Source organism: Ictidomys tridecemlineatus, chromosome 11 (assembly GCF_052094955.1).
Source record: "Ictidomys tridecemlineatus isolate mIctTri1 chromosome 11, mIctTri1.hap1, whole genome shotgun sequence".
NCBI classification, from domain to species: Eukaryota; Metazoa; Chordata; class Mammalia; order Rodentia; family Sciuridae; genus Ictidomys; species Ictidomys tridecemlineatus.
The window spans coordinates 97,628,492-97,639,744 of record NC_135487.1 but is presented as its reverse complement, the minus strand read 5'-3'; the positions used below and the strand labels follow the sequence as shown (position 1 = coordinate 97,639,744).

General features: G+C 41.0%; 1 pseudogene; it reads right to left on the bottom strand.

Annotated features, from left to right (window-relative positions):
- Positions 1–497: 497 nt before the first annotated feature.
- The window catches only part of LOC144368620 (autophagy-related protein 16-1-like), a 28,239-nt pseudogene continuing 17,483 nt past the window's right edge, over positions 498–11,253 (bottom strand).

Below are 11,253 nucleotides of genomic sequence, written 5' to 3'. Positions count from 1 at the left end.
CTCTGCAAGAACAAGCCCTCAGACCTGGAAAAGGGTGGGGAAGGCTCTAACACAGTTGTTTCTAAGCGTCTCTCACCCAGCCAGGGAGGTAACTAAAATCACATGCAAGGATGGCCTCCCATAGCTGTGCATCTGGTAGAACTGGATGGGAGCAGCACAGCTGCAAACAAACCTGGACATGTGGGTGTCACTGGCACTGTCATCCAGTGAGAAGAGCTAGAGGGGACCCTGTGGCTCCCCAATGAGGTATGGAAGATCAGAAATACTAGTGTTTCCCACACCAACTGAGACAAGAGCCTGATCCTTTGCCAGATGACTTGCAGGGTCAGGCTGTTTCAGTATTTTTTCCTCCGAGCCATTAGAGAGCTTAGTCAAAATTCTCAGAAATCCTGTACAAAGGATTTGTACACCATGTTGCATGACTTGGGCTCTTCTCTGGAAGGACCTGTGCCCACAGGACAGGACTGTGTGTATCCCTGCTACTCTCCTGAAGGTCATCAATTCTGTGCCCTTAGCATAGATTTGCTGCTTTTGTTCACACTGACAACATGCAAACTGGAGGGAGACCACACCACAGTGTTGACAGAAGAGCTTCTGGGAGAGACCAGAAGAGCACTGGAGTCAAGACTGTAAACCATACCCAGTGCATTCCAAATCCAGCTGTACCTGCCCAGGCAGAGACTCGTTGACAGCAAAAGAATTCTAGAGAAATTCTCCATGCACTGTAAGTCTGGCTCACTTAGCAGTCGGGCCTCACTGAATCCAGCCTAAGGGAGCAGCTGTGCTGTTTTTAAAGAACCTTCTCCTCTTTCCCTGTGAGCACAATCCAGACATAGAGAGAGAACAGAGAGAGCCCTTGGCCAAGACTGCTGCCACATAACTGCAATCAGGCCTGAAGACTCTGGTACAGTCAGAGCTGCACTTGAATCCAGGTGCACTGAACCTCTGCTTGAGAGAATTTGTCTGGAAATCAATGATTTTCAGCAAGTCATCATGGGAAGAGCTCAGAAGTTCAGTCCTTTCTGGGTTTAGATCCAAAGCAAAAATCTTCCCCAACAGCTCCATTTCTCACACCACACTCTGATCAGATGTCCCTGAAATGACTTTTCTTGTCAAAAAGTCCACTCATCACACATTGCTCTGTGCAAACAACATCATTGTAACTGAATCCTGCAAATGCTCTCTTTATGCTTTCTTGCATAGATTCCAGAGTTCAAGGGACAGGTCATGACTTCCTGAGACATCCATGCATTGTCCAGCAGGAAATCAGCAGGGAACACTTTCCCACTATGTCCTGTGAGCATGTGCTATAATCAATAATCATCCACAGTCCAGATTCAGCTTCCAAAATTATTTGAAGTTGTAAGCCCCAGTACTATCAAATGAATCCTAATGTTATATATAACCAAAAAGAACCAATAAAAATAGAAAAAGAAAAAAATGAAAATTCAGTGCTTGGGGCTGGGGATGTGGCTCAAGTGGTAACATGCTCACCTGGCATGCATGGGGCACTGGGTTCGATCCTCAGCACCACATAAAAATAAAATAAAGATGTTATGTCCACCAAAAACAAACAAAAAAAATATTTAAAAATTCTCTCTCTCTCTCTCTCTCAAAAAAAAATTCAATGCTTGTAATTCCAGCATTACTACCAGATAGGGAGCCTTTGAACTCATATTTGTCTCCAAATACTTCCCATAACTTAACATTTCCATTCACCTGTGGCCAGTAAAAGGAACCTGCCATGAACTGCACAGAATTAACTTCCCCATCATGTGCATCAAAGACACATAAGGCAGTAGTAGTTGGTACCCTCATATGTTTACCAGAGCCAGGATGAATGCTCACATTGTCTTGGGGGACTGGAAACGGAGAGACAGAGCATCTCCTAAAGGTATTAGTGATAGAATCCTGAAGACCTCCAGCAGGCTGTGAGAGTCACTTAGCAGCTGCTCTGCTGATAGCTTGCACAGGAGAGATCTCCTCTGTGTGCTCTGTCCCATCCACAATGACTTCAGTGTCATCATCCTGTTCAATGGGCAGCAGTTCCTTTGTGGCTTCGGCAAGCTCTTTCTGCAGCCAGGCTTGCTGTCTCCTGGAGTCCTTTTCCTTCTCTGCATTGAGGCAGCTGGCTTCCTGGGCCTTCTTGGCCATCTGCCTAGTGACTGGCTCCTGGTTCTCTGCAGTAGTTTTCCTCAGGTTCTCCTCCAAGACAGTAGAAGTGACCTTCATGGTATCATATTTGTCTTTCAAGGTCTGGTTGGATATGTCAACATTCCATGTGCCACTGTGTCCAGGAACTGTGGGATTATTTCCCCAAAGACTCTCTCTGCATCCAGTTACAGCACCTCAGCTCCTCTGCAAGGTGGCATGTCTGCTGGAGATGCCAGCAACACTTAAGCCTGAAGAAGTGGCATGTTGCCACAGCACCTAAGGGACTCCTATCCTAGTGGAGGCCTGTGACCACAGCATAAGGGGACCAAAGGAGACAGGAAGGAGAGCAGCCCCAGAGATCAGCTCCACACACAGGTGCTCCAAATGCCATGTCCATTTTGTAATTGTTTAAGATTTACTTTTCTAACATTTGGTGATGTTTATTGTGTCTCTGTTCATGAAGAATATTAGTTCATCATTTTCTTATCTCAAAATGTCCTTGGGATGACTGAAGTTCTTGCTCAGCAGTAAAATCCTTGACTAGGGTTCACAAGGCCCTGGGTTTGATCACCAGCACTGAAAAAAAGTAATACTAGTTATAAGTTTTAATAAAACATTTAAGTGTTGTTTGGGCATTTTGTGACCAGGATTCTTCTGACCTCATATTATGGGTTTGGCTGTATCGTATATCCAGGGCATGTTATCAGAAAAACTTTGGATAAGGATAGTATTATTTCTTTCGTAAATATTTGACATAATCACCAATGAAGTCATGGTTTTAGAGTTTTTTGATATGTTTTTATAAATTTGGTTACTATCACATGTATATATACTTATTCAGATTTTTCACTTTTTTCTGTTTTTTTTTTTTAAAAAAATATGTTGTCATTGAATTAAAAGTTTTTTATATAATAGAACCTTACAGGAAGATACACAATACTACATTATTGTAGTACATTAGGATCTATTGAGATGCTTTTTGTATTTGGTATTGCTTATTGTGCTTCTCTCTCTTGCTTGGTCTTGCTCTCAGCTTTTTGAAGAATCATTTTCCATTTTATTGTTTTTCTTTATGGTGTCATTATTTTCTATTTTATTTTTCCTCCTATCTTTATTATTTTCCTTCATCCATTTACTTTGGCTTATTTCCTTTCTTTATTTGTAGCTTCCAAGGTGGAAGCTCAAGACATCCTTGATTTTATATGTCTTTTTCTAATGTAAGCAGGTGGACGTAGAAATGCTCTTTTAAGATCTTCTTCATCTACCTACTATTGCTTTTGCTTGGTTGAATCTCAGTTATCCTTCAGCTCAAAATAATTTCCAATTTTCCTTGTAATTTTTTTAACACACATGTATTTTTAAAAGTAATACACTACTCAATTCCAAAAGGTTTGGTTATCTTTCAGATACTTACAGTGTTGACACATAATTTAATTCTGTTGTCAAATAATATACACTGAAAACAATTCTTAAGAAAATCTTGAGACTCACTTTATTATTGTATGAGTTAACTTGCCAACACTGTGACAAAATACCTAAGATAAACAACTTAAAAGAAGGAAAAATGTGTTTAAGCAAATGTTTTAAAAGGTTAAATCCATGGATTCTTTGCTCCTTTTCTTTGACCTGTGGTGAAGCCAAATACTTTGGTTGGGGTCATGTGGTGGATCAAAGGTGTTCACATCATGGTGTGTGGGAAGTGAGAGAGCAGAAGAGGTCCAAGTCCTTATTGCCTCCTTCCAGGACATGCCTCCAATGACTTTACTCCCTCAAAATAGGTCCCAGTTCCCAAAGTTTCCACCACTCCTAATAGTGACATCGGTGAGGGACCCAACATTCAGCACATAAGTATGTGTGGAAAATACAAGATTAAAACTATAACCACGATGTACCTCACAGTTTACTTTGGTGAATGTTCCATGTAATCCTGAAATGAATGTTTCTTCTCTATCTGCTAGATATAATAATCGAAATACCCTTGTAGTATTTAAATCTTTTATAACCATACACACTTTTTTCCTTTTCTTGTACTTGTTCTACCTTTTACAGACAACAAATGTTTATAACTCTATATGTGATGGTAGATTTCCTTTAATTCTTGTCATTTTTCTCTACATGTATTTTGAAACTCTTATATTAGGTCCACACACATTTATGAATTGCATGTTTTCTTAAAATATCAATTATAATTTTAGTCTAGATTATAAATTTAGGACTCTTCTGGTTTAATGTGATGATGAACAGATGGAGAGGAACTGGTGGGTTCCAGCTTTCCCTTGCTCTCCTCCATTTCCACAGAGCTCTCCTTCATGACTGCTGCCAGCATAGACCCACAGTGGCATGAAGCCCATACCCAGATATCTGTGTGCAGAACCACAAAGGAATAACTCCCTAGGTGAGTCCAGCACTTCTTTCCTTGAGGTCACACTTGAGTTAATGGACATATCAGCTCTATGCATTACCTTCATTACCTTCTCAGTGGTTCTTCTGACTCTCCAACTCCACTGTTTAGATCCTCTCCCACAATTCTTCCTTTAATTTTTGAAAATGTTATTTTCTGAGAAAGTAAAAAATGTAATATTCTAACTGGTATTTATGAAAAAAGAAGGAAAACACACATTAGTATTATCAAGAATGGCATGTAATATCATTAAAGATTCTAAAAATATCAAGAGCATAATATGGAAATTTTATAACATTATTAACTACACTATCATATAAATTCAAATGTGCATTCATTTCTTGAAAACCCCAAGCTACTAAACTAACTCAAAATGAAACCATATTAATAATAAAAAATAATCTTTATGTCCATATTAATTTACTGGGTAATTTTGTTAACAACTAAAGAAGAAATATTATAAAAGTTACAGAATTTTTTTTTCAGAAAATAGAAAAGGAGGAAATATTTCATGATTTATTTTGTGAAGTCAGCATGACCTTAATACAATACTAAAGAGATCCCTGCTTTCTAAAAGAAACTTAACCAAAGAACCCCAAAACCTACATATCAATAACCCTCGTGAACATACATGCAAGTTTGTAATAAAATATTAAAATTTAATTCCAGCAATGTAAAAATGAGCAATAGAGAAATGAATTACAGTAGATGGGGTAGAGAGAGAAGATGGGAGGGAAGGGGAGGGGGGATAGTAGGGGATAGGAAAGGTAGCAGAATACAACAATTACTAATTGGGCATTATGTAAAATTGTGGATGTGTAACCGACGTGATTCTGCAATCTGCATTTGGGGTAGTATGAAATATGATATGTCAAGAGCTTTGTAATGTTGTGAACAACCAAAAAAAAAAAAAAAAAAGAACAAGGGGACTTGGAAAAAAAATGAGCAATACAATAAGTGGGTGTGATTCTTTTTTCTAATGTGAATTCAACTGCATTAAAGTACACACCAATAACTGGTGAGATATTTTTTTTTCTGCCTGTGTAAAGATTAGTATTTGACCCAGGACTGGGAAAGAAGATCCATCTTCACTGAAGTGGGTACATATTATTCAATTCATCCACAGTCCCATAAAAAATAAAGATAGAGAACTGAGCATGATGGCTCACACCTGTACTCCCACTTCTTGAGAAGCTAAGGCAAGAAGATCTCAAGTTCAAGGCCAGCCTGGAAAACTCAGTGAGACCCTGTCACAAAATAAAATAAAATAAAAATGGCTGGAATGTTCCTAGGTGGCAGATTGCTTGCCTAGTATGTAAAAGGCTCTGGAGTCATTTTCTAGTACTGCAAAGGATAATAACAGCAATAATAATCAAGATGGAGGAATAACTAATTCACTTTGTCTTCTGGAGCTGGGACAGTCATCACTTCAACTCTGCAGTGAAAGCTCCCCTGCTTCTTAAGCCTGTGGACTCAGACTGAATTACTTATGGTTCTCCAGCTTTGATGACATATCATGGGACTTCCTGGCCTTTACAATTGTGGGACAAATCTCATAATGCATCTTTTTATATCTATATATCTTATTGGTTCTCTTTGTGGGGGGAGAAACTCCCTAATTGCTGGGTTAAACCCAGGGATGCCTGACTGGCTCTCTGTAAAATAATCAATTGTTGTAATTCACTATGTTGATAGTTAAATACTAAAACTACATAATAATATCAGTTGGCATAGAAACTGTATTTGACAATATGTATTGCACTACTCAATTTTAAGACTCACTATAAAGCCACAGTTAACAAGATATTGTACTATGGGCAAAGGGATAAACACATAAATGAAAATAACAAAATGATTAATCTACACAAAGAGGGCCCCATCAGTATGATCAATTGATTATTGACAAAGGGGCAAAGGCAATTCAGTGAGAACATCTATTGGTGATAAAAAAATAGCATATTAGGAATAGAAGAAAAACTTATCAAACTGATAAAGGGTATCTATGAAATGGAATAGCTAACATCACAGTCATCATATTTTCTGGGGAAAACCAAATGCCCTCCCCTCACACTGGTAAAAAGGCAAAGTGGCCACCCTCACCAGTCACATGAGCATTCTATGTCAGTCCTAACCAACGAGATAGTGCAGAAGAAGAAAGGCATCCTTTCTTGGAAAGACAGAGATAAAACTATTTCTATCACAGATGATATGATTGTCCATATAGAATATCCCAAAGATTCTGGGTAAAAAACTCCCCAAAATATTAAAACTAATGAGCGGGATTAGCTAAATTGTAGGGTGCAATGTACACAAACAAAATTCAAATGTATTTCTATTAATAGAAATATATATAACTAGAAAGCAAACTTTTGAAATCAAGACCAATTTAAAATGGTTTTCCCAAAATGAAATACTTCAAAAAAAAAAAAAAACATATAAGAGTGTATAAGTGGCAAAGAATTTTAAAAGGATAAACGAACACCTAAATTAGGAGATATAATGTGTTTATGGGTTAGAAGACCCACAGAGTAATAGCTGAGTGATATCTGTACTCACCAGAGGAAGAAAAGCTGGGGCTTGATGGAGCCTGAGAAAGGGCTTGAAAATCTAGGGCGAGTTGGGACTTGTTCATTACTGTGGTTCCATGCAGTAATGGTGAGCACTCTGGAAACTTTAAGTCCAACAATCAGAGTTTAATTCTAGGTGGAAACTTTTGTCTAGTTGGGGTAAAGCCCATTTTCTCTCACTCCTTAAGTGAGACTTGGTTTCCCCTCCAAGTTCTATTTGAGGGGAGAGGCAGGATTCAGGACAGGGAAAGAGGCTGCTCAAGACAGTGGCTGCTCCCTGAGTCCTCCATGGTACCCTGCTGCTTGTCCATTCAGCCTTGTCCCCCAGTGATGTCCCCTGGCTCCTCATTAATTCAGGGGCCTGAGGCCACAACCACTGGGAAACTGGATACATCAAATCTGGGTGTCCAAGCTTGGGACATCCTGTCCCCAGTGACTCTGAGGGCTCCATGCTTGCTGGCACTGGAGGTCTCCACCCTGTGGCCAATGGGCCCCATGACCCTGCAAGACCCCCCCCTCTGTCCTCAGGTGACCCTAAGCCACTGACGACCAAATCCTTCGCCAGGACACCTGCTTCTATTTAGACCTATTGTCCTATTTCCATTCAAGTAGAAAATACTTGAAATAGGAAAAGGTGTTATTTAGCTCAGTGGTGGGATGATCAGACTCAGTTTCCAGTCCTGGGTTCAAGCGGTTGGGAGCAGTTCAGTCAGTTACTTAGATTCTTAACTGTCACCCACGTTTGACCTGAAGAACTGCGCGCTTCCGAGTGTCTATTGAGGCCAGTAGGAGGCGCAGGTGCCCAGGGTCTTGCGCCTCAGTGTAGGGAATCCCAGCGGAGTTCGTCCTGGGAGAAGGCGAGAGGAGCCTGAGCAGCTCAGGGGCGCCCCCAGCATCGTAGGGTTGCTCCTTGCTTCTGCCATGCTCTGCTCTGTGAAGGCGCCCTTGGAGACCATGAAAAGTTATTGCGATTTCCTCCTCTTCATGGAGAAATTTAGAAGAGGATTTGAAAGGAGCTTCCTGTCTAGTTAAATGTTCCCCACCTGGCGCTAGACAGGCTTTTCTTTGATTTTTTTTTTTTAATTTCCGTGGAAAATAGTTGCTTTTTTGAGGGACGCACTTGGGAGAATCTGAAAAGAAAGAATTGGGAGCCTTGGATGGTCGTGTAGGGAGGGGATAGCAACAGAAAGGAGAAAGAAGAGGGTCTACTAGCAAGGAGCCAAAATGGTAGTTTTCAGTTGCTGGGTTTGGTTTTTCTTTTTTTGGGGGGTGGGTGGGTGTAGGGGGTGAGTATCAGGGATTGAATTCAGGGGCACTCGACCACCAAGCCATGTCCTCAGCCGCATTTTGTATTTTCTTTAGAGACAGGGTCTCTCTCAGTTGCTGAGGCTGGCTTTGAACTCCTGATCCTTCTGCCTCAGCCTCCCCAGTTGCTGGGATTATAGGCAGGAGCCACCACTCCTGGCAGTTGCTGGGTTTGAGACACCAGATTTGCCCAAAATATATGTTTGTCTTGTTTATGGAACATCAAAAAGCTTAAACTGAGCCATAAATGGAAAATGTACCCCCTCACACAGCTGTGAAGGTAGGAAGCCTGGAGTGTCCTATTCTGCCAACCCAGAGGGTCTCTCCTCTCCATATTGTATCTATTAGTATCCTGTGAAGACAGTGCCCTTTGGTTTCATTGTCCAGCTGCCTCCACTATCCACTACCAGCTACAGTTCCAGGGCTAGAGATTGATTCACAGTTGTCCACCCAGTTGTCTTGCTTGCCTAGGCTAAGTGGACACCCTTCCTGGAATCACATATGGAGTGTCCTTTGGGGGTAGTGTGCCAACCTCAGGACTTGATCATGACTTTTATAAAAGAATAGGCAGTAATTAGCAGGCTCTTAAGCTTTTTACAAGAGTGGGACAATGTTGGCAAAGTCGCAAGGAATCACATCCTCAACAATTTCATTCAAACCGACCAAGGCATGACTTCCCCTGAATTGAAGCAGGAGTTTTCCCAAGGATTCAGCTTGTTCCTTTTAAGCTTGATCCTGCCTTAGAAGCAGGTAGCCTTTGCTGAGTGGTCGAAACAATAGAAAATTTCAAAAGAAAAAGAGAACAGTTTTAAGGAAGCTTTTCTCTTGATATTCTCTAATATTTTAGAACAGGACATTTGATGATTAAAAAAAAAAGCCATGTCCTTAGCCCCATTTTGTATTTTATTTAGAGACAGGGTCTCACTCAGTTGCTGAGGCTGGCTTTGAGCTCATGATCCTTCTGCCTCAGCCTCCCCAGTTGCTGGGATTACAGGCATATCCCCAAAGTCAAGGATTCCATTAACTTCCATATTCCCAACTTGGAGGTGTGTCCCCAGTCTGACCTCTATCTCTTTTTTCTCCTATCCGGTGGAACTTGGTATTCTTCCTTAGGACTAATTCTCATTTGTTCAACATTTATATCCCTTCCCATCTCCTCAAGGACTTTATTTTTTCTCTCCAGTAGTGTTCCCCTTTGCCTCATTACCAGCTTTTTTCATCAGTATTTTGTATGCTGGAATCTCTTTTGCCTTAAAAATAACATTAAATCCATGCCTCAAACATAAGTTGCACCCAGATCCTGCCCTTCGTAGTGAAGCTTGTTGAAAAGGCTAGTTACTCTCCCTGTCTCCACATGCTCTCCTGGTTCCTCCTCTGCCTACTGCAGTCTAATCCCTGTTGCCCTGACTCCATTGATGCTGGTCTGGTCAAGATTACCAATGGTTTTCTAATTGTGGAGCCCAGTGACTACATCCTCATTCCTTATACATGACCCGAGTGGCATTTTTCAATCAAACTTTCCCACTTCTCAAAACACTCTTCCCTGGGTTTCTGTGATGCCAAGACTCTTTGTTTCTCCCTTTTTTCTTCTTTAAAGGAATACTTTCCCTTAAATGTAGTTGTTTCTTGAGACTCCATATATTTTACCTCTTCTCTACTCACACTATCAAATTCTCCCTCAGTGGTCTCATCCATTTTCATGATAATTTCCTTCTGGAATCTGGGCTCCATATTTATATACCCAGCTACTCTCTCCACTCATGCCTCAGGATGACTCTCATATTTCTGGCTTGAAAAACGAGGTGAATGGGAAGATAACATAAAAAGGAAGCAAGTTTAGGTGTAGTTAAGTTTGATTTGGGACATGCTGAGTTTGAGGTTCCTGTGTTCAGGAGCCCTGTAAGCAGAGAAGGACTGAAAGCAGATTTGGACATCTTTGAGGTGGTTTGTAGCATGGTAAGATCTGGGAGTATTCTTGGTCTGTCTGCCTGTGGATCATCTCAGACCATTTCATTTATTTTGTTTTGTTTGGCAGAACAAAGGATTGAACCCAGGGTCACCGTACTACTGAGATATAACCCGAGTCCTTTGTATTTTTTGTTTTGAAAAAGGATCTCATTAAATTGCCAGAGCTTGCCCTTGGACTGTAATCCTCCTGCCTCAGTCTTTCTGGTAACTGGCTTATAGGTGTACACCACTACACCCAACTCAGACACTTTTATTATAGAGTTTTCCCCTAGCCTGAACCCCCTTTTCTTCTGAAACCCCGCTCCTTATTTAACTAATTCATACTCCTATATTAAGACCTCAAATTAAACATCAGTTTTTAGAAAGCCCTTCACTGAGGCCCAGACTGCTTGAGAACCTGAGGTTCCCATTACCTGTACTCACAGTCCCTCCCTCTGTCCTGATAGTCATAACATTTGATTGTTACTACCTGGTCAATATCTCTTTCACCCCCACTGAGAGACCAGGAGCTGCATCTGTCTCCTTCATTGTTCAGTTCTGCATTTCTATTATCTAGGAGGGCTGGCACTTGTTTGCTCAATAAAGGAAAGAATGAACCAGAGAGTCTGCAGCTGGGCAGGACTGAAGACTTAATTAAACAGAGCTGTTTTTTCCTTCCATTTAAGTTACTGATAAAATTATTAAACAGCCTGGTGTAGTGGCACATGACTGTAATCCCAGCTATGGGTGTGCTGGGGTGGAAAGATCACAAATTCTGGGCCACCTGGGTGGCTTGGTGTGACCTGTTCTCAAAATGGAAAGTAGGGGCTTCTGGCGATGTGGGGATGGAGCTCCATGGTAGAATGCTTGCCTGACATG